We start from the raw sequence: 23,712 nt of genomic DNA, 5'->3' as shown, positions 1-23,712 counted from the left end.
CGAAAGGAGAATGGGGTGCACCAGAATGAAGCCATGGAGCAGCTCTTAATCTTTATGGAGTGCCAAGCGGACATTCTCCAAGCACTACGAGCACTGAAAACCGAGCAGCTCTGCGCCCACCCGCCCTCCCCTGCAGCCACTTTCCCATACACCCACCCCCCCCCCCGACAATGCCAACACACTCTTATCAACATCCTGGCTCCAGTCTGTACCAGCTGCATTCCACTCCTTCCCCATGACAGTCCAGCCCTGCGGGCGCCCCGTACCCAGTGCACTCAACACCCGTCCTTCTGCAGTTTATTCCTGCTGAAGTACAATGCCCACTGCACTGTACTTCAAAGGATAAGGTTGCATATATACCTGGACATACACAAATTTTTAACTGTCCCAGGACCCCTCTTCCTCATGGGACCCTCCCTTCTCCCACTCCCCACAGTCCTTATTTTTGTTGTTGTTTGTTTGTTTGTGTCTCTCCTCCGGTGGTTGTTTTTTAATAAAAGAATAGTTTTGCTTTGAAAGCAACCTTTATTCCATTAATTAAAAGCAAACAGAGCCCTGCAAAGCAACGGGCAATTTTCTTAAGCCTTCATGGTGCATCGTCTGCACCAACCACAGTCACCTCCTAGCATTGCACTCCCGTGCATAGCAACAAATGTTAGTGGCTTTCAGCTTCAAATTGCTGCCTCAAGCCATCCCTGATCCTTTTGGGCCCACGTTGTGCCCCTCTAATAGCCCTGGTCTCTGGCTGTTCAAATTCAGCCTCCAGGCACTGAGCCTCAGCGGTCCAGCCCAGAGTGAGGCTTTCACCCTTCCCTTCACAAATATTATGGTGCGTACAGCATGTGGCTATAAGCATAGGAATATTGTCATCGGCCAGGTCCTGCCTCCTGTATAGGCAGCACCAGAGGGCCTTTAAACAGCCGAAAGCACACTCAACAGTCATTCTGCACTTGCTCAGCCTGTTGAACAATTCCTTGCTGTTCATAGAATCACAGAATATCAGGGTTGGAAGGGACCTCGGGGTCATCTAGTCCAACCCCCTGCTCAAAGCAGGGCCAAGCCCCAATTTTTGCCCCAAATCCCTAAATGGTCCCCTCGAGGATTGAACTCACAACCCTGGGTTTAGCAGGCCAATGCTCAAACCACTAAGCTATCCCTCCCCCCATTTGTCAAGGTGCCCTGTGTATGGCTTCATAAGCCACAGCATTAAGGGGTAGGTGGGGTTTCCCAGGATCACAATGGCCATTTCGAATTCCCCTACAGTGATCTTCTGATACCAGAAGAAAGTCCCTTCTTGCAGCTTCCTGAACGGGCCAGTGTTCCAAAAGATGCATGCACCTTTCTGGACCAGCTTTACTTAAGAAGGATCTACTTAAGTAGAAAAAAAACCTGAAACTGTACCGAATGGCTTCAGTTCTGTGAAATGCCCACGGTGATCCACAAGCACCTGGAGAACCATAGAGAAATACCCGTTCCTAACAATGTACTCGGTGGCTAGGTGGTCTGGTGCCAGAATTGGAATATGTCACCCCTCTGCAGTTAGGGAAGCCCATTTGTGCAAAGCCATCCACAGTGTCACGCACGTTGCCCAGGGTCAGTGTCTTTCGGAGCATGATGCAATTAATGGCCCTGCACACTTCTATCAACACATGTCCAATGGTCGACTTTCCCACGCCAAACTGGCTACTCCAGACTGCTCGCAGTCTGGAGTAGCCAGCTTCCACAGTGCAATTGCCATGCTCTTTTCCAATGACAAGGCAGCTCTCATTCTCGTGTCCTTGTGCTCCAGAGCTGGGGTGAGCTCATCACACAGTCCCATGAATATGGCTTTCCTCATCCAAAATCTCTGCAGCCACTGCTCGTCATCCCAGATGTGCATGACGATGTGATCCCACCACTCAGTGCTTGTTTGCCGAGCCCAAAAGCGGCACTCCACTGTGGTCAGCACCTCTGTGAATGCCGCAAGCAATCTCATGTGTAGCTATTTGAGTGGAGAGATCAATGTTGAACTCCTCTTGCCTTTGTAGCTTAAGGAATAACACCACTGCCACTCGTGACGTGTTAGTGAGAGTGAGCATCATCTTGGTCAACAGTGCGGGATCCATTCCTGCAGCCTGAAAGAGGCAGGGCGTGCAGTACACAAACCGTTGAAAGATGGTACCAAATGCAGATGGAAGCACAGGGATTACTGTGATGCGAAGCAATGCATCATGGGGCATTGGGACAGGACCCAGGATGCCCCGCAACCCCCTCTGCCTTCCCACAGCTCTTAGCGGCAGAAAAGGAAGCGATGCTCAGTGCAATAGCTGCCCAGAGTGCACCGCTCTGAACACCTCTGCAAGTGCCACAAGTGTGAACACGCTATTGCACAGGTAGCTGACAGTGTGAACACACAATAGCAGTTACCCTTCAGCGCTCTCTAAGCGGCACTTGTAACTCCCAGCGCTGTAACTCTGCCCGTGTAGACGTAGCCTCAGAGAGACTGAGTGCCAGGATCCCAGCACTGATCCCCTCTGGGGAATGAATCACATCGACAGGTTATGCAGCCTTCACGAGTCTCCCTGTACCTGAAACGCCTGCTAGCCCAACGTGCTGGACCATCTATTGCATTACCTGGTTCCTTAACTGCAGCTACGGTTCCTGCTCCAGGTGACTCCAAAGACCGAGAGGTGCAGAGATCCAACCCCTTATAAACTTAGAAACATTTTCTTTCTTTTTCTGTTTTGTGTCTGTTTCTTTTTATGAATTTGGAGACCTCCCAGCCCTTCTATTAGATTGGGCTGTAACAGAGTGTGAGTGTGTGAACACCTCTGAAACCTACAAAGGGAAGATGCTAGGAAGAGTAGTTCCCCAAATCTTAATAGCCTTCAAACTCTGCCCGATGAAATGACTGAATGCGTGCTCCTCACATGCGGAAGCATTGCAAGGAATTGAGCTGTCAGATATGTATAGTTCAGCGAGAGCTGTTTGAACTTCTTTTACTAATGTCTCTCTAAGGTCTGTATGTGTTTTGGGATGAGAGGGCGAGTTGAAGTATTAGCTACACAATAGTGAAATCTAAGTAGAAAACTGTAATTAGCTTTGAGGTTGTAGGCTAAATATAAGCAATAATTTGGTTTTGGTATTGAAATATTCAGCTGGCTAAATCTGGGTTGCATTGCCTGGGTAAAAATCTGATTGGGGTTTTGGCATCACTAAGTATGCACCTGCCTTCTTGGGTTGCTCTTTTAGGATTTATAAGCATTGATTTTCTGCTGTATTAATCTGATGGTTTGATTAAATTGATAACTTGATTCCAACATAATATCCTTGTTAACTCATTGATTTACTGATCTGACCTGAACTTTATCACTGCATTTTTTAACCCTTAGCTGAGAGGTGAATAGTCATTTAGCCTCAGTGATGGGAGCTCTTGGATTTATTTGTTCATGTTAATAAACCATGTAACTGGGATATTGAGTCATTTCTTTCAATAAGCAACCGGGTCTGGAATGCCAGAGCTCAGGAACAAGCTCAGGAACAATCTACTCAGGGGTGATGCAGCAGAAAAGAGCTGGGTACTGCTTTCCCCACTTATTTCTCCTTATCCCCAGTGGGGCTGGTCCAGGGACAAGTCCTCCTGTTCTTTTTGCAGATACAGACTAACACGGCTGCTACTCTGAAACCTTTTACTGATTAGTTTCTTTGATTTGATGATTCAGTATCTTCGCCCTTTGCTTTGACCTTGTCTCCCTCTAAAGAATGGGGAACTTATTTAGTAGGTATTTTAATGAAAAATATGCATGTGATCTGCTTCCCTCTTAATTTGCTTTGTTAACCACTGACTGTGAAGGCATTAAGTCCTCTTCTGGGATAGGGATGTAATTGCTCTTGAAGTAACAAAGGCCTGTCTCCATTTTGATGGATACATTATCCAGAACTCTCCACATATGCATGAAGCACAATGGAAATCTCAAAGGCTGCACATTAACATGTAATGACTGGGATCCAAGGGAAGCAGAATATAGTTGCACGGCACTTTGGGACACAGGGTACAAACCGACTAGGTTTTAGGTTTGCTGCGATCCACAGCAGAAAGAGACTAGGAAAAACACAGACACACACACACACTCAGAGTGAGAGAGATGAAATCGACGCTTTAGAAAAGCTGGGAGATGACTCTGCCAAAATGAATGTAGAGTTCAGTTTTGTTTTTCCAGATTTACAAGGGATCTGGAAATCCTGTTTTCCAGTTGCCTAAGCAATGCAGTCTTGTTCTGAAAAGGATATCTTGTATTGCTGCAAATACCTCCTGGCTGCGGCACCCCAGAAGAGATGGTGTCTACAAGGAGCCTGAAATTATTTGGACTCACTGAAGTGCCATCATGACACAAAGGGGTTCTGCCTCCAGCAGGGCCTATCTCAGAGTAATGGAGCTGTGGGGGGATCACTATGCAGAAAGCAAAGCCTAGGAAGTAGCACGTTATGGGTATGTCTACACAGCCTCTGGAACAGATCCTCCCAGACTTGCGCTGGTGGGTTATATCTAACTCTGTAGAGTTCAAGAAAAGCTCTGGTTTTTTGCTTCATTCTTTAATAAAAAGGTAAATGGTGACCAGATACTTAACACAGTTAATATTAATAATGAAGGAGAAGGAAGACAAGCCAAAACAGGGAAAGAACAGCTTAAAGAATATTTAGATAAGTTGAGTGTATTTAAGTTAGTAGAGCCTGATAAAATTCATCTCAGGATACTTAAGAAACTAGCTGAAGCAATCTCAGAACCATTAGCAATTTTCTCTAAATACTCGTGGAGGAGGGATGAGGTCCCAGAAGACTGGTGAAGAACAAACTTAGTATCTATCTTTAAAAGCAGGAATGAAAAGGACTTTGTAAATTAAAAGCCAGTCAACTCTTACTTCCAGACCTGGAAAGATACTGAAAGAAATTATTAATCAGTTGTGGAGGGCAGTATCTCGGAAAAACAATCTTTTAGAGTAACAGTGTGAAAAATCTAATTGCATGAAGCACAAGAGATGTACAATTCAGCGGTGCATCTATTCCAAGTTTCATATCTCTACTGTGTGATCATCTGCATAAAAGGTTTCCAGAAAAGGAACTAAATGAATGGTCAGCTTTTGACTTTGCCTCACTTTCATCACAACAAATCAGTTATGAATTTCGCACAGAAAACATTAGTAAGCTAGTTGACAAATACAGAAAAAATTTGGACCTTAGTCAAGTGAAGTCATCTCCCCAAAACACCATGGAGGAGAAGGAGTTCATTGTGAACCAATACAATGATTACAAATACATAATTGCAGAGAAACATGAAGCAAAGATGACAAATTTCCAGGAAGCGGTGACTTTCAGTCGACAACATGCAGAACGATACAGTGTGGTTTCACAATATATGTGGATACATGTGCAACCTTTCAGGCTTCCAGTGCTGATTGTGAGCGTGGCTTTAGCCTTATGAATAGTATCAAAGCTAAATCACAAAACAGATTGAAAGAAAATCACCTGGATATGCTAATGAGGATCAAATGTCACACTTCAAGTGGTGGAGAAGTAAACCGTGACACTGTATATAAACACTGGAAGAGTGGTAAAGACAAAAGAGAAAAATAGACAAAAGAGACATGATCAGCGGCAAGTATCTGCCCCATCCTATAGCCTGCCAACTACTGGCTCGGGGTCTCCTTCCAGTGACAATGATTAATGGTTTCCTAAATCAAGAAAATAAATGAAGTAATTTCTTTCATGTGTCAAAACAAAATAATGTTTAATTTTGTGGGTCACAACAAAGGGGAATATATATACATTTTTGCATAAAGACACTAGATAAAAAAACTTTTTTCATGTGTCAAGCCAAGAGATATAATCTTTTAATTTCAAGCATAAAGAAAGTGTGACAATTACTTCTTTTCATGCATCAATACTAATGATAAAATATTTTGTTTCCTAGGTCAAGAAAATGAATACGTTTTGTTTTGTGCCTCAGAGGAACACATACATGTAAGATACTTTTCAGAGTAGCAGCCGTGTTAGTCTGTATCCACAAAAAGAAAAGGAGGACTTGTGGCACCTTAGAGACGAACCAATTTATTTGAGCATAAGCTTTCGTGAGCTACAGTCGACAGAAATGAAATTGCTTACTGGTGATGAAGTCAAGGAGATGGAAAACGCCCACTTAGACGCTGTGGTCATCCTGGGAGAGGCTTTTGCGTCTGAGGAGCCATTTGACTGAAGCATCGGCTTGTCCCTCCGCCAGAAGAGACCGACTCTCTCCACCGGAAGATGGGGGGCTCTTGCCTCATACGCTCCACACCGAAGGCCAAAATCTGCGGCAACAACATGTTCCAGGAGGCGGAGAGCAAATACTGGAGCGAGGGGGCCAAGGAGCAGGTAGCGAAGATGAACGGAGCGTCTCCTTCCTCAGGCCCACTCGCCCCGTGTCTAGCAAAGGGAGCGTAGTCCGCCCCGTCCCCACGGTCGCCTCTCGGCAGCCCCCGCGTGCGGGAAGTTCGCCACTTGTTTCACAAGGGACGAAGTCAAGGCAGCATCTGTCCCGGGCCCTGCCATCCCACTCCCAGGCCCGGGGGGATGGCGTCCTCCTGGGGGCGGGGCTCGGCCGGCTGCGCCCCGCCCCCCTGCCCAAAGCATCTGAGGAAGTGGGTTTGAGCTCCCGAAAGCTTTTAGGCGCCAGTAAATCTGTTAGTCTCTGAGGTGCCACAAGGCCTCCTGGCTCTTTGCAGGGAAGACACTGAAAATTTCGAAAAATTGCGAGGGGGGGCCGGTCGGACCGGGGGGGGGGCGCGGAGTGGGGGCGGGGCCGGGGGGACGGTTTGACCCGGGGGCGGGGTCCGGGGGCGGTTGGACGCGGGGGCGGGGCCGGGGGGCGGTTGGAACCGGGTGGGGCGGGACGCGGAGGGGGCGGGGCCGAGAGGACGGTTGGGGGCGGGGCCGGGGGGCGGTTGGACGCGGGGGCGGGGCCGGGGGGCGGTTGGTTCGATCCCCAGCGGGCGGGACGCGCGGACACGAGAGTTCGCCTGAGGCGCGGGAAGGCGCCGGCGGGGGGCGGGGCCGGGGGGCGGGGTCAGGCTGCTCCCGGGGCCCGCCCTGCCCTGGGCCGGAGGAGGCGGAAGCGGCCCCCGGGGCAGGCTGGGAGATGTAGTGCCTGACTCCCCCGGGAGCGGAAGTGACGTCGGACGGGGGAGGCGGAGCCGGGCTGAGCTCGCGCGGGGCCGGGGAGCGGTTGGGGCCGTTGGAGCTCTGGGCATGCGCAGATCGCGGGGGGGGGGTGGGGGATGGGGGCTCGAGCCCTTCGTTAACCCCCCCGTGCCCGGCCCGGGCCCCGCTCCCGCCGGGGCCGCCCCGGGCTCCGCCCGCCCCGCTGCGGCGCTGCAGCCTCCAGGTACCGGAGCGACCCCGGGGGCGGGGCCGGGCGGTGACGCTGCCCCGTGTCGGGGGGGGCCCGGCCTCTCGCAGCGCCGGGATCTGCCCCGCGGGGGGAGACCGGGGGGCAGGAAAAGGGGGGTGGGGGGAGACCAGGGGCGGAGGGGGAAATCTCGGACGTGGCCGGGGGGGGGGAGGAGCCGGGGCCCCCCGGGGAGCGGGGAGAGGCGGGGGGGGCTGAGATCCCCTGGGATTTACCGCTGCCCCCTCCCCGGGCCCCCCCCCCCTGCTCCCGCCCTGCCCCCTTTCTCTCCCCACAGCAGCGAGCAGCAGCCCGGGTGACCCCCCCCTTCCCCCACCTCCCTGAGACGGGCTCTGCCCCCCCCGTACCCCGTTTCCTCCCCCCTTCGCCCGTGGCCAGTTCAGGTCTCCGCTCTGGGGTCCCCTGCCCCCCCTTTTCCCTGCAGGGACGTGTCCTTCGCCTGTGCCCCGTTTTCTCCTCCCTCCTGAAATACCGACAGCGAATCCTTGGCAGTCTCCCCGCTTTCCCCCCGGTGCCGGACTGAGATCAGGCCCCCGCGTGCCGGGCGCTGCCCAGACCCCGACCGAGTTTGGGGCCCTCGTTGCGCCGGGGACTGCCCGCACCCCGACAGAGCAGGGACCTTGTCGGGCCGGGGGCTACGGGGACCCTGGCTGAGCGCCGGGCCCCTGTTCTGCCAGGCCCTGCAGAGACCCCAGCACGGGTCAGACCCCACTGTTGTGACAGGCGCTGTGGAGACCCCAACGGAGATCTGCACCCCTGTTCGGCAGGCCCCTGAAGAGACCCCAGCTGACATCAGGCCCCCCACTGTGCCAGGTAAAACTGAGACCTGGACCGAGATCACGGCCCCCCTCGTGCGAAGCAACGCACGACCTCGGCCCAGACTGCGGCCTCCAGTGTCCTGGGAAGTTCAGAGACTTCGACTGAGATCTGTGTCCCCGCTGGGCCTGGCCCTGCACTGATCTCAGCCAACATCACGCCGCACCGCTGTACTGGGCACTGCACACACCCTCACAGAGATCCTGGCCCCACTTTTTGCCAGGTGCTGCAGGGACCCCAAACAAAATCCGGGATCCGGTAACGCCGGGAGTGGCGGAGCCCCCGGCTGAGGTCGGGCCCCTGTCGTGCCGGGCTCTGCACAGACACTGACCAAGATAAGGGGCCCCATTGGGACAGGTGCTGCACAGACACCCAGGGTATCTCCACCCTGCCATTATACACCCGCCGCTGGCCCATGCCAGCTGACTCGGGCTCCCAGGGCTCAGGCAAAGGGGCTGTTTAATGGCAGAGTAGATGTCTGGGCTCGGGCTGGAGGACCCTGCGAGGTGGGAGGGGGCCGGGCCTTGGGCTGCAGCCCAGCCGGACCATCGACACCCCCATTCCACAGCCCCGCAGCCTGAGCCCTGTGAGCCCCTGTCCGCGGGCACGGGCCGGCCGCCGGTGCCCACCTGCAGTATAGACGTGCCCACAGCAACCGAGGGGCCTTGCCACAAAAACCCCGAAGGCTAAATCGGGAAATGGTGGGAGGCTACTCTCCATTTTACAGATGGGGAAACTGAAGCTCAAAGAGCTGAAGTAATTTGCTCAAGTTTGTATGGAGAATTTGGGGCAAAACTAGGAACTGAATCCAGATTCTTTGAATTCTTGCCTCTCCCCTTAAACACAAGCCCTCTGTGTGTGTGTGTGTGTGCGTGCGTGCGTGCGTGCACACACAGCTTTGTTCTGGTCTGAGTGTTTGCCTTGCATTGGCTTCCAAGGGAGGCTGTGACATTTCCTTCATGGGAGGTTTTGAAGACCAGGCTAGAGGTAGACCAGTCTGGGAATGTCTAGGGATATTTGGTCCTGCCTCAGCACAGGAGGCTTGAGTAGGCGACCCCTCAAGATCCCTTCCAGGCCTACATTGTAATAATTCTCTTATGTCCTGTGTCCTGTTCCACGCTGGGCTGTCCTGCACGGTGCCATTCGGACCTGTGATGCCCCATGTTGTGTTGCAGAGTTTTATGGTGCATTGTTTTGCCTCAGCTTGTGTGGTGCCTGTGTTGTGTTGGTTTGAATTCAGCTCTTTTCCATTGTGTACTTTTGTCCTAGGGTGTGTTAGTTTGCACTGTGTTGCTTTCTTTTCCTTTGTATTGTCATTTCATGCTGTGAAGGGTAGTGTTTTTTTGTTTATTTCTTTTCCATCTGAATAACCTGACATTATGTTGTGGTGGGTTCTATTCTCTATGTTCTGTTTTTATACATATATATTGCATAGCATCATAGAAATGTAGGGCTGGAGAGGACCTCAAGATGTCATCAAGTCCAGCACTCTCTGCCAAGGCAGGACCAAGTATATGTAGATTATCTGTTGCAGAGTTTTGTCCTACCTGTTCTTAAAAACTTCCAGGAAAGATACTCCACAGCTATCCTTGTAAGACTCTTCCAGAGCTGAGCTACCTTAGCTCTGGGGACATCCGCACAGATTTTAGTGGTGAGCAGCTCTGGAGAGAGAGGAGACCCCAGTGAGTGGGCAACTGGGTAAATAGACTAAAGTTGGGAGGAGAAACATTGACGTGTCCAAGGTCACCCAGGCTGTCCGTGACAGAGCTAGAAAGAGATCCCAGTTCTAGTGCCACCAGACTGCTGTTTTGGGTATTGAAGGTCTCTGCCACACTGGTGTTTTAGGCACTGATGCAAATCCTTAGTATAGACACAATTTACACTAGTGCAGTCTGGCACTGGTGCACCATGTCCCAATTTGAAGGTTTGGGATGCGGGGGGGAAAGTGACCTCACTGAGGTGTGGGGCTGGCTAAACAGTGCAGCTGGTAACGGAGGGGCAGCAGTGATTGCTGGAGGTACGAGCCAGGAGCATAGCCCCACAGGACTGGACACTGACTTCTCCTGACCCAGGACACCTACCCCAAGCTGTGTGCAGAGACTACAGATGAGCTGCCCTGCCAAAATGCCTGTGCATCCATGGACAAACCACCTCTTCCCACAGCCTAATACAGTGTGATCTGGGGACCTTTCCAAGCTGAGAGTGTTGGGGCTCTGGAGTTTGCAGGGTCTGTTCCTGGCTCTGTCACGGACCTGCTTGGTGACCTTGGGGAAGTCCCAGGCCCTCTCTGTTTTCCTCCTACCCATTGTCTACTTGGATTGTGATCTCTTTGGGACAAGGACTGTCCCTCTCTGTCTGTGCAGTGCCCAGCACAATGGGGGTGCTGATCTCAGTCAGGTTCTCTGCCATGCACAGCACAATGGGGCCCTGATCTCCATCAGTGTCTGTGCAATGCAAGGCACAGTTTATAGACTCATGGACTTAAAGGCCAGAAGGGACCATCATGATCATCTAGTCTGAGCTCCTGCACATCGCAGGCCACAGAACCTCCCTGTAGTAGACCCCTAACCTCTGACTGAGTTAATGAAGTCCTCAAATCATGATTTACAGACTTCAACTTACAAAAAAAATCCACCATTTACACAAGTTTAAACCTCCAAATGACCCATGCCATGCCCCATGCTGCAGAAGAATGCAGCCCACCCCCAAGGTCTCTGCGAATCTGAGTCTGGGCAAAATTCCTTCCCATCCCCAATATGGCAATCAGTTAGACCCTGAGCATGTGGAAAAGACCCAGCAGCCAGATACCTGAGAAAGAAGTCTGTGGTAACTCAGAGCCCTCCCCATCTAATGTCCCATCAGTGGCCTTTGGAGATATTTGCTGCTAGGAGTTTCAGATTGACTACATGCCATTGTAGGCAGTCCCATTATACCAATCCCTCCATAAAGGTATCGAGCTCAGTCTTGAAGCCAGTTAGGTTTTTTGTCCCCACTGCTCCCCATGGGTGGCTGTTCCAAAACTTCGCTCTGATGGTTAGAAACCTTTGCCTAATTTCAAGCCAAAACTTATTGACGGCCTATATCCATTTGTTCTAGTGTCAGCATTGGTGCTTAACCTAAATAACTCCTCTCCTTCCCTGGTATTTAGCCTTCTGATGTATTTATAGAGAGCAATCCTATCTCCCCTCAGCCTTCTTTTGGTTCAGCTAAACAATCCAAGCTCTTTGAGTCTCCTCTCATAAGGCAGATTTTCCATTCCTCGGATCATCCTATTAGCCCTTCTCTGCACCTGCTCCACTTTGAATTCATCCTTCTTAAACGCGGGAGACCATCATGGCTCACAGTATTTCAGAATTCACCTCCCCACTCCTCTGCAGAGCCCAGCAATTAGGGATTTATCCAGTGAAGTGGGTGACTTCGAGATAGACACTGAAAGATCCTTGCGCCTTAGGTTCCACACTGGCCACAGGAGTTTACAGGGACTCAGCTCCTGATCCTGCAGTGAGTTTCTGCCCTTCCCCACTTTCTACAGCAGTACTTTTAAGAACAGCCCAGGGAAACATGTAAATACTTTGAACCAAATTCCTGAAGCTGCTGAGTATGCACAAGTTAAAATGAAACCAAGGTCCCGTCGCTCCAATGACCTGGCCCCTAGTGCAAAATAATAGACACTCCCCAGAAATCTGAAATGGCCACTTCATAACTGATAGAATCTTATTTAACTATTGACTTGTGCGAATTACCAGTGAAAGGAAGAACCCAGTGAAGGTGATGCCATGAGGGAAAGATCTCATGTGTCTTTACAAATCGGTATAATCTAATCTGGAAATTTATACAGTGCAGTGCCTTATTCATAGCCCTATTGCCTGTATCCTGTAGGGACCTTAATTCTGTCCAGTCCCAGCTGCTTCTGTCTCCCAGCATACCCCCAAACCCCTTTACCCCTCCAACTATCTGCTGCCAGTCTTCCCTCACTGCTACCCCTTCCTGAGTGGCAGAGAAACTCTAAGCTCTGTCCCCTTCTCTTGGCCTCTGAAAGTTGCCTTGCCCAGGGCTATGCTGCCTGTGTGAATGGCAGGTAGGGATGGGGAACCATCACTTTCTGGGTATTTACTGAACATTCATCTAGTCACTGATGCCTTCATTAATGCAGAGGTAAGGTTGCCCCGCAGTATGTTGGGCCCTGCCAGAATGTCAAGTTCAGCAAAAGTCAAACCTCCAAAAACTAGGAAATAGAGAGCTAATGTGCATGCCAGTGCAACCTTAACTCTGCCCCCTGGAGCTGGCAACAGCCACTGGGCGTTCTCTGCCTGCACTCCAGCTGCACTCACTCTGTTAGGTGTGGCTGCACAGAAAGGTAGAGGTGTTAGTTAGAGCAACTTGGTGGAGGTGTGATTGTGATATGGGAAGATCTGGGTCTGAGTCCCCCCCCCATGTGTGCGATGAAAGGAATGAGGTGCATGTGTACCTTGAGCTTCCAGTCTGTATCATTTCTGCACTGAGCTGGGCATGTTGCAGGAAACGGGATTGTTTGCCATGGGAATGGTCAGCTGTGAGGTGGGACCTGAGAGCAATCTGTGTGCTTAATGATGGGTAAGTGAATGTAGAATGTTAGCTGGAACTTGTGTGAGTAAGGATGAAAGAGTTGTAAAAAGGGGTGAAGAGGTGTTCAATTGACCAAGTGTGCGGCTGTTTCTGGGGAGCAGGCTCAGTGTCTGAGTGTAGAAGAGGTGTCAGTAGCTCCTGTATAGTGCAGCTCACCTAAAACCAAATTCCGTCTTAGCAAAGATAAAGTGCTTTATTGTGTGCCATGGTTGTCATTTTCTCTAGTACTTTGGTGACAGGCACTATCTCAAATGGCCGGGTGCAGATAGGTGTGTTGTAGGAGTAAAGAAAGGGTCACTGCTCACGTGGGTGAGAATTAGGATTATGCTGGTGTGTACCTTATCTCTGCATTTCCTGATTATTACAAGTTTGAGTTCTGCTGATCTTTCTTCTGGAGGGGCTCCGGGCAACCTTAAATCCTGAATTATCATTTTTTGGAAGTGAATTTTCTAGCTTTTTGCACAGAGCCATGTTGGCTGGAGGAGTTAGCAGCCCTATAGGCAGTTGCGGGTCTCTCACAAGTTTGCAATCAGAGGAACAGAGAAGTGCAATGACTTACCCAAGGTCACCCAGCAGGCCCGTGGCAGAGCCAGGAATAGTCCCTGTCCAGTGCTCTCTCCACGTAGTTGCTGGGTGATTCTGAAGTGCTGCTTCCCTCTCCTGTACTTTTTCTTATGGTGGAGTGGGAATGATGGTCATGCTTTCAAATGTCTCTCTTCTTCTCCACCTTCTTCTTCTGCGACCATTTCCAGCTCCACCTCCCCTTCTTGTTCATCCCCTCCAGCCCTCTCTTAGCACTGTAGAAGCCAGCAGCTGTTTCCTGTCCTAGGCGCTGCACACACGTATTACAGGCAACAGCTGCATATGGTCTGGTGCATGTCACCTTGGACCTGAGGTAGCCTGATCTGCACACTGAGCTGGGCCTCTCACTGCTACTTCCAGCTGGGCCTTCTGCTTCTGCTCCAGTCATGCCCTAGCCCTCCTCCAAACAGGCCCCATCCCATATGCACTCTGGCCTGCCCCTCCACACCATACACATGTAACATCTACCTTAAACTATTCCTATTTTGGATTTGGGATGATTAAATTTGTGTTACCGTCAGCTCTTCCCCCCCACCACCCCAGTTTCAGTTGTTTGGTGGTGCCCCGATGGTTTTCCATTGATAGTTTGGGATGGAGCAAGGCTGGTTACTTGAGCACTGTTACCTTGCCAGCTGACTAGTGAGAAGTGACGACTCCCTCTTGGGTGGATGGGCCAATCCCGGGACCCGTTACCCCTCAGTGATTGATTTTCCATTCCAAGTCCATGAAATAGATTTTCAGTATAAATGCTTTGTTCTGTACATATGACTCATACATTGATCTCTCAGTCATTTTGAGTCTTGACCAGTTAAGACTTTCTGTAGACGCCTCATATGACCAAGAGATGTGTTTGGTGTGATGGGTTTGTCATGTCTCAGGTGAGAGCTGCTGGCAAAGACGAAGTGACCCTTTGCCAAGGGATCTCTGTCTCACTGTCTGACTCCCGTAGGCCAGGAGAGGACAACTTTCTGCCAATGGCCTTCGGGACGGGTGCTGAGTTCACTGCAGTGCCCGTCGTCCCCTCTCCATTTCCCTTCCCGGTGTGCTGTCTGGGAAGCTGCCTCGCTTCCAACTTCCCAGGTGTGATGCAGCAGGGAGGATTGACTGGGGAATGTCGTCTAGTTCTGCTGGGACTGTGTGCATGTGGGATGGGAGAGCAGGGGATGACTGCACTTGAGTGAGGATACCTGAGCTGGGAGGGGTTGGACCCAGGTGACACCTTTGCCCGGGAAACTGGACAAAGCCTGGAGGAGGAGCTGGGGGAAGGAGGAGTGAGACTGCGGGAGGGGGCCTTCAGTTTTGGGGCTGGCTGGTAAGATGCAGGGAACCCCAAGTCTGGGGTCTAAGCTCCTTGCCCCCCACCCCGAGGGACCTGGCTGAGGGGTCCTGGTTGTACTTACAAGCCCTGCTTGGAACTGTGTTCCTGTCATCTAATAAACCTTCTGTGTTACTGGCCGGCTGAGAGTCACGGTGAATCACAGGAAGTGAGGATGCAGGGCCCTGACTCCCACACACTCCATGACAACTGCTGGCAGTGGTGGGATCTACTGCACCCCGTGGACAGCGCTTCCTGAAGTAAGTGACTGAGGAGCAGTAAAAGGAAGGGGGATGGACAAGGACCAGGCGTGCTGAAGGCTCAGAGAGGAGCGGTTTCGGTGGGGCAGTTAACCCTTGGGAGTGTGTGACCAGCTAGAAGGACTTTTGCAGTAACAGGGTCCCCCTGGGGATTGCAGCAAGCAGTCCCCAGGCGGAGGAGTCTGCAGCTCGACCCCAGCAAAGAGGTGGTGACCTCGAGAAGGGCTGGCACCCTAGGGGTTCTCCCTGGAAACTGGGGAGTGGCAAGCACACAAGCCTGTGAGTGGCCAGCAAGGAGATGTATAGCAAGCGCCTTAAGAGCGACCTGGTGGAGCTGTGCAAGCAGAGGGGGCTGCGCATTGGGAGGCTCACCAAAGAACAGCTGATTGCCCAGCTGGAGGCAGGAGATCACTCGAATGAACTGATCCCTGTCTCGGAGGGAAGCAGCCTGGCAGATGCAGCGCAGGCACCGGTGTCTGTCCCAGCGGAGAGTGAACAGGAGGCTACTGAGGGCTTCCTGAAACCCCTCCTACCTATGCCTAGGGGAGGGGCCAGGAGCAGCCCAGCGAATTCTGAGGGCATTGTGACCCCTGCAGCCAGCAGGGGATCCTCCCGGCAGAGCTCCCCATCGCTGGACCTGAGGCGGCTGCAATGGGAGAAGGAGTTAAAACTGAGAGTTGGAGCTCAGGCAGCGGGAACTGCAGGAGCAGCGGGAAGAGCGGGAAAGGCAGCGTCAGCATGAGCTGGAGGAGAAGGAGAAGAGGCGACAGCATGAGCTGGAGTTGGCCAGGTTGAGGAGCAGCGAGCCCCTATCTGCGGTGAGTGATGGGGGACCCAGGGTGCCACGGAGCTTTGATAAGTGCCTCCTGGCCCAGCATAAGGAGGGGGAGGACATGGATGATTTCCTGGATGCCTTTGAGATGGCCTGCGAGCTGCACCAGGTTGATCCTGGCAGCTGGTGGTCCCTCAGAAGTTGCGCCACAAGTTACTGTACCTGGCCCATGACAGCCCTCTCTCAGGGCACCAGGGAATCCGGCGCACCCAGCAGAGGCTGCTACAGAACTTTTACTGGCCTGGGGTCTTTACTACTGTCCAGCAATATTGCCGATCTGTGACCCCTGCCAGAGGGTGGGGAAGGCCCGGGACAAGGGGAAAGCGGCTTGGAGACCCTTGCCAATCAGAGAGGAGCCTTTCCAGAAGGTGGCCATGGACATAGTGGGACCTCTCAGCAAGACGACCCGGTCAGGGAAGAAATACATTCTGATGGTGGTAGATTTCGCCACCCGCTACCCCGAGGCAGTGCCCTTAGCTTCCATTGAAGCAGAGACTGTGGCAGATGCGCTGCTGACCATTTTCAGCCGAGTGGGATTCCCCAAGGAAGTCTTGACAGACCAAGCGTCCAACTTCATGTCGGCCCTGCTCCGGTGCTTGTGGGAGAAATGTGGAGTCCGGCACAACTGGGCCTCCGCGTACCATTGGGAAGGCCACTCCCAATGGAGAGTCAGTGGTGGAGTATGTCCTGACCTTCCGAGAGAGACTTGCTGAGTTCATGGGCCTGGCCAGAGCCCAGAAGAAGCAGAAGGCCTGGTATGATCATACGGCCTGGGCCCGCGCCTACGCCACTGGGGATCAGGTGATGGTTCTCATCCCTGTGAGGAAAAACAAACTACAGGCTGCCTGGGAAGGTCCCTTCAAGGTTGTCAAGCAGCTCAGTGAGGTAAACTATGTGGTGGAGCTGTCGAACCGGGCGCATCAGCGCCGGGTGCTCCATGTGAATACGATGAAGCCATATTATGACAAGGGGAATGGGGTGTTGGCCGTGTGTGGACATTGGGAGGAGCAGGGAGATGACCCTTTAGTAGATCTATTCCCTGGGACAAAAGCTGGTTTCCCCCCTGGAAACAATTCCCCTCTCTGATTGGCTAACCCCTGCCCAGCAAGCTGGATCAGAGGGGTCCTGCATCTGTACCGACAGCTGTTTTCCAACCAGCCCGGACGCACTAATCTGACTGTCCACCGGGTGCAGACAGGATTGCATTCCCCTATAAGATGCTCCCCCTTCCGCGTCACAGGGAAAACTGCTCAGGGCTTGGAAAGAGGTCAGGGACATGCTGGCTTTGGGGGTGATCCAGCCCTTGGGCCCCACCGGTGGTGCTGGTCCCCAAAAAGGACGGGTCGATCCGGTTCTGTGTGGACTATCAGAAGCTCAATGCCATCACTGTATCTGATGCCTACCCCATGCCCAGGCCTGACGAGCTCCTAGACAAGCTGGGAGGAGCCCGGTACCTTACCACCATGGACCTTACAAAGGGCTACTGGCAAGTGCCGCTGGATGCAGATGCCCGGCTGAAATCAGCCTTTATCACCCCTCTGGGGCTCCGTGAGTTCCTGACCCTGCCTTTCGGCCTCAAGGGAGCGCCGGCCACCTTCCAGCGCCTGGTGGATCAGCTACTGAGGGGGATGGAGAGTTTTGCCATGGCGTATATTGACAATATCTGTGTCTTTAGTCAGACCTGAGAGGACCATGTGTCCCAGGTTAGACAAGTACTGGACTGACTCCAGAAGGCGGGGCTAACAGTAAAAGCGGAGAAGTGCAAGATGGGGATGGCAGAAGTATCTTACCTGGGCCACTGGGTGGGGAGTGGCTGCCTAAAGCTGGAACCAGCCAAAGTGGACATGATCAGAGACTGGCCCACTCCCCAAACCAAAAAGCAGGTCCAAGCCTTTATTGGGATGGCGGGGTGCTATTGAAGATTTGTGCCCCACTTTAGCACCATAGCTGCCCCCATCACTGGGCTATGCAGGAAGGGGAAGCCAGACAAGGTGGTCTGGACCGAGCAGTGCCAGTGGGCTCTCTGTGCACTAAAAGAGGCTCTGGTCAGTGGCCCAGTTCTGGCAAACCCAGACTTTGACAAGCCCTTTATAGTGTTCACCGACGCCTCAGACATGGGGCTGGGTGCGGTGTTAATGCGGGAGGATGAAAGGAGGGAGAGACTCCCCATCGTGTACTTGAGCAAGAAGTTGCTATGCCAGGAGCAACACTATGCGGCCATCGAGAAGGAGTGCCTGGCCATGGTGCGGGCCCTCAAGAAACTAGAGCCATATCTATTTGGGCAACACTTCACCATGTACACCGACCACCCTCACCTGACCTGGCTACACCAGGTGAAAGGAGCCAACGCCAAGCTCCTGAGGTGGAGCCTGCTCCTGCAGGATGATGATATGGACGTGGCCCATGTGAAGGGAAGCGCTAACAAGATAGCGGATGCATTGTGCTGGAGAGGGGGCCCCGAACTTCCCCAGGTCACTGGTCAGAGTGACCCCACTCAGTTCCATCTCAAAGTGGGGAGAGATGGGATGCAGCAGGGAGTTGGGTGGATTGACTGGGGAATGTCGTCTAGTTCTGCTGGGACTGTGTGCATGGGGGATGGGAGAGCAGGGGATGACTCCACTTGAGTGAGGCTATCTGAGCCTGTAACCTGAGCTGGGAGGGGGTTGGACGCAGGTGACACTTTTGCCCGGGAAACTGGACAAAGGTTGGAGGAGTGAGACTGCGGGAGGGGGCTTTCAGTTTTGGGGCTGGCTGGTAAGACGCAGGGAACCCCAAGTCTGGGGTCAAAGCTCCTTTGCCGCCCCCCCCCCCCCAAGGGACCTGGCTGAGGGGTCCTGGTTGTACTTACAAGCCCTGCTTGGAACTGTGTTCCTGTCATCTAATAAACCTTCTGTGGCCAGGCCCAGGGAATGGCCCCCTCTCAGCCCCATCCCTGACGTGGTGGGGAGACCCACTGGCAGCATTGCCTTTGAGGGTGCTGCTCCCTCCTGCTCCCACTCCCTCCCCTCCCCCTTTACTGCCACCACAATGCCTCTCACCTTCACTTCCTGAGCGGTGACCCCCAGAATGTGTTTTGTTATCCCTTTCTCTCCCCCTCCCCCAGGGTCCGTTGTGCATCCTCTGTAACTCACCTCTGTCTCAGGAGATAAGGCAGGTCATTGGGTGCGGGTGATGCTCTTCTGGAGAGCCATCATCACTGACCCTCTTTGAAGGTTGCCGGGATGCTGATGTGCACTGGAGGAGAACTGGGGCTTGACTGAGTCCATAGACCATTTGGCCCACACGGTGCCACTGTAAAGCCTGCTCTGCATGGCTGCCAATTGCTGCTGGAGGCATTGTGCCAATAAGTCTCTGTAACTCTGTCTTCAGTGACCCGAGAGCATGAGCACCAGCCTCAGGCAGACTGGTAAGAAGCAGGGAACAAACCCCAAATTGGTTGTGAGGTCGATATGTAGATTTCACCAGCCAAGTATCCAGTGTAAAGGCTTCAGGCACTGTAACAGCATTAACATGGAATCACAGACAGTCCCCTTGGGTCATCCCGTAGATCTCACCATGCAGCTGAGCTCACCTTTGTGACAGATGGTCCCTTTGACGTTATGAGTGTAATATAGTGTCTCATTGAAAGGTGACAGGGCCAGAAAGAGTTAATTAGCTCACAGACTGACATGACCTATGGCCGAACTTTAGAGACTGGTTAGGAAGATCTGTAAATGAATACAGCTTTGAAATGCAGCCTGCATTGTTAGAGATAGAAGGGTAGATATTTGTTCAGGTCTTGTGATGTCAGCAAACAAGTCTTGTCTATTGCTATAGCTTTGATTCAAAGATCAAAAAAGAAGCATTAACATTTAGGAAAATACTTGAGTGATGGTCTATATATCGCTTTGAAGGTTGTGGTAACCTGTATCTGAACTGTTTAATGGATAAATGACCCTTTGCTATTTGCCATGATGTTTGGGAGAGGGCAAATTAATCCTACTGTTTTCTCAGGCCAAAAGGCTGCAGGAAATGTATAAAAACCTTGGGACAGGATCCTCCTTCATCTCAGATCTGCTTTGGCTTTCAAGAGGGGGAAACCTTAAGCCATAAGGATTGAGATCCCCAGTCACTGACTGGAGTCACCCTGAATATGGACATCGGACTAGAACCGATGGACTGTTTCTAAACGGACGTTTGGCAACTACAAGCTCCTCTCTGCGATGTATCTGGACCTCAAGAAGTTGAGCTCAAGTCTGTACGTATATTGATCTTTTAACCAACACTCTCTCTTTTCTTTTTAAATAAATTTTAGTTTAGTTAACAAGAATTGACTATAAGCATGTATTTTGGGTAAGATCTAAGTTATCATTGGACCTGGGTATGTGGCTGATCCTTTAGGGTTCGAAGAACCTTTTCTTTGATATGATGAAATAAGATTTTCAGTAACCATCATCATATATTTGACATGTGTGCCTGGATGGAGGCCTGAGGCTGGATACTTTAAGGGAACTATGTTGTTTGAACTTCTGAGTAACCAGGGAGGTACTATGGAAGCTGTCATGTGCTGGCTGGGTCTATCTAAGTATTGGAATATCCACCAGCCTTTGAGGTTTGTCTGCCCCGTTCTGTTTGCTGTTCACCCTAATTGAGTGACCTCAGCTGGCTCCCACGGGCAGCATCATCACACCCTTACGCCAGGGGTTCTCAACCTTCTTCTTTCTGAGGCCCCCCCAACATGGTATAAAAACTCCCCAGCCGATGTGGGCCACAGTAATTGGTTTTCTGCATACAAAAGCAAGGGCTGGCATTAGGGGGTAGCAAGCAGGACAACTGCCTGGGGCCCCATGCCACAGGGGCCCCCACAAAGCTACATTGCTTAGGCTTTGGCTTCAGCCCCGGGTGGTGGGGCTCAGGGCCCTGGACTTCAGCCCCATGCGCTGGGACTTCAGCTTTCTGCCCTGGGCATCGGTGAGTCTAATGCTGGCCTTGCTTGGCAGCCCCCCTGAAACTTGCTCACGGCCCCACAGCGGGCCCCAGACCCATGGTTGAGAACCACTGCCTTACGCCATGAATCACAGCAATGTTCAGGTTACTGCCGGTCCCAAAGGACCAGTCACTTCCTTAGGTCAACTGAATCTTAGATCTCACAACAAAGACAACGCTTGTAGCCAGTCCTGTAATAGCCTGTATTAAGATTTGTTTAAAAGGAAATGAGAGTTGTTTACAAAGTTAAAGCAGGTTAAAGCAGATGCAGATGTGTTACAGTCTTAAATTTCAAAAGGTAATAGAAGCTTCTCTAATAAGCAAGCTCTACATATTCTTTAGGACTAACCCAGGCTAAGGAGCTGGGGATCTCTTGCTTATGCCTAGAAACTTTGCCCCTCAGAGTCCAAGCAGCATACACATCAGTTCCTTCTGTAGGGGTTTTTTTATCCCCTTCCTGCCATGTGCGCTGAGCTTCTGGGAACTCAGCTAATGGGAAGTCAAACAGTCTTTTGTCATCTTTAATATCCCATAATAGTCTGGTGTTGATGGACCTTTCCTGCCAGGCGGGGTGTAACGCACTCTGTTGGCAATCAGCACTTCACATAGGTAAAGTCTCTCTCCTGTCTGGTGATTTATAGAGCCACAGAGGCTCACAATGCAACTAGTCAGATATTAACCCAGGCAGCAACTCACAAGCATTCAGTGAAGTCTAAACACTAAACACAGTGTTATAATTCTCATCCCTGTTATAATTCTCATCCCCAATAGCTACACAGGTGAGCCAGACTGATTCCAGCTCTGCGTTTGTCCATGTTAAATTAAGACTTAGATCTTTCAAAAGCCCCCAACACCTCATTTGCTGGTGTCACAGGCAGGATGGGCAGGGATGGTGTCTCTAGCCTCTGTTTGCCAGAAGCTGGGAATGGGTGACGGGATGGATCACTTGATGACTCCCTGTTCTGTTCATTCCCTCTGAAGCACCTGGCATTGGGCACTGAGCTAGATGGACCATTGGTCTGACTCAGTGGGCTGTTCTTATGTTCACAGTCAGGAGGATCTACTCCTTTGGACTCACTGGGGAGCCACAGAAAGAAACAAGGTGTGCTGAGGCAAGGAGGCCGAGTCTCAGAGTGCCCGGTGTCACTCTTGCCAAAAGCTAAAACTAGGCCCATCCCATGAAAGGGGGCACTCCCAGGAGAGACTGTATAAAGGCTGGAGCATCAAATAACTTTGTAAACCCGAGAGAGCTGCCTTGGGGACAATGACAGGGAGACTCTCCCAAAGTGACTCCTTTGAGTCTGCTGATCTCTGGCCTTTGGTTCATAGAATCATAGAACTGGAAGGGAGCTTGAGAGGTCATCTAGTCCAGTGCCCTGCACTCAAGGCAGGACTGAGTATTCTCTAGACGATCTCTGATGGGTGTTTGTCCAGACTGCTCTTAAAAATCCCCAGTGCAGAGGGATCTGTATAATGTAAGCTCATTAATATAGTTCGCCTTGGCCTCGATATGGGAAAGGTATGCACAACAAGCTTGTGCTAACCAAGCTGAGATTTTCCCCAGACACTTCACTCAAAATACGCTGGTTAAGATAAAGCATAAAAGAAGTGTATTAACTACAGAAAGATAGATAGGTTTTAAGTGATTATATGTGATAGCAAACAGATCAAAGCAGATTACTTAGCAAATAACCAAAAACTCAAACGTAGTCTAAGATAGATGATGGATAGAATTTGAATGAGCAATTTCTCACCCTGACTGATGATACAAGCAGTCCATCAAGTTTCCATACACAAACTAGAAATCCCTTGGCCCTGGGACCAGCACTTCTCCCAGTTCAGTCTTTGTTCCTCAGGTGTTTCCCAGAGTTCTCTTGTGTGGGGAATGAGTCCAAGAGATGATGTCACACCCCACCTTATGTAGCTTTTCCATAAGATGGAAACCCTTTTTTCCCAAACTTTGTTCCTAGTCCAGTGTGTGGAAAACTACTGGGACCAAAATGCAGTGCCATGTCATGTGGTCCGTAAAGTCAGATACAAACATGATCCATGCACACAAATAGGATAATCACATTCAGCAAATTATAACTTTTCCAAAGACACCGCACGTGACCCATCTTGCACAAAATGCATCATCATGATGTCCTAATCATTTTATAATCGCACCACTGTGCTGAATGTGGGTGTAGTGTCAGGCAGGGCCTAATTTCAAGGCAGAGGAGTTGGGAATGGAACATCCCTTCTTTATGGAACAGGAAATAATCCCCCAGCCAGGGCTGGGAAAACTTCCCAGACTCCCAGTGCTGGAGCCTGAATCTACTGAGACTTCCTTAGTTACCACCGCCCCCCCCCCCCAATCTTTGTGGCAACTGCAAACTTTATCAGTGATGATTTTATCTTCTCTTCCAGGTCATGAATAAGAATGTTAAATAGCACAGAGCCAAGAACCAATCCTTGTGGGAACCCCCTAGAAAGAAATCCACTCGACCATGGTTCCCCATTTACAATCACAGTTTTTAATGGATGCTGTGTTTATTTTGTATCTTTCTAGTTTTCTAGTCAACAGATTGTGCTGAACCAAGTCATATGCCTTACACAAGGGAGTACGTTACAGCAATACTGTTAGCTGCAACCAAACTTTTGATCTCATCCAATAAGGATATCCAGTTAGTTTGATAGGATCTATTGTGTCTAAACCTTTGTTCATGAGTACTAATTATATTACCCTCCTTTAATTCTTTATTAATGAAATCCAGTATCGGCTGCTCCATTCTCTTGCCCAGTATCGATGTCAGACTCTTGGATACAAGTTATCTGGACTGGCTGATTTAAACATGTCTAACTTTAATAGCTGCTGTTTAACAGGCTTGTGAGTTACTGATGAATGGAAAGAGTGTTGTCGTCAAGATCTTATGAT

At 51.1% G+C, this 23,712-nt stretch overlaps 2 protein-coding genes and 1 long non-coding RNA gene across 15 annotated transcripts in view; 1 reads left to right on the top strand and 2 right to left on the bottom strand.

Annotated features, from left to right (window-relative positions):
* The window catches only part of LOC122463960, a 45,786-nt gene extending 39,015 nt beyond the window's left edge, over nt 1–6,771 (bottom strand). The window contains exon 1 of the long non-coding RNA XR_006287759.1: nt 6,139–6,771. This is a non-coding gene — a long non-coding RNA (uncharacterized LOC122463960). The remainder of the gene's footprint in view (nt 1–6,138) is intronic.
* The window catches only part of LOC102934530 (zinc finger protein OZF), a 1,287,564-nt gene that overhangs the window by 803,385 nt on the left and 460,467 nt on the right, over nt 1–23,712 (top strand). For 2 of the 11 annotated variants that reach the window (XR_006287732.1, XR_006287731.1), the window contains exon 1: nt 7,231–7,396. The exons of 8 other annotated variants lie outside the window; for them this stretch is intronic. The gene's annotated coding sequence lies outside the window, so the exon portion shown is untranslated. Of the gene's footprint in view, nt 1–7,230; nt 7,397–19,848; nt 20,068–23,712 lie in introns of those variants that run through there. One more of the 11 variants, XM_043537289.1, reaches the window with a different exon arrangement.
* Nucleotides 1–23,712, bottom strand: part of LOC102930400 (zinc finger protein 501) — a 1,110,025-nt gene that overhangs the window by 775,502 nt on the left and 310,811 nt on the right. The gene's annotated exons all lie outside the window — the stretch shown is intronic.

The sequence above is a fragment of the Chelonia mydas genome, chromosome 28, assembly GCF_015237465.2.
Source record: "Chelonia mydas isolate rCheMyd1 chromosome 28, rCheMyd1.pri.v2, whole genome shotgun sequence".
Lineage (NCBI taxonomy): Eukaryota > Metazoa > Chordata > Testudines > Cheloniidae > Chelonia > Chelonia mydas.
The sequence above is the reverse complement of the archived record's forward strand: the minus strand, read 5'-3'. Positions and strand labels throughout refer to the sequence as shown.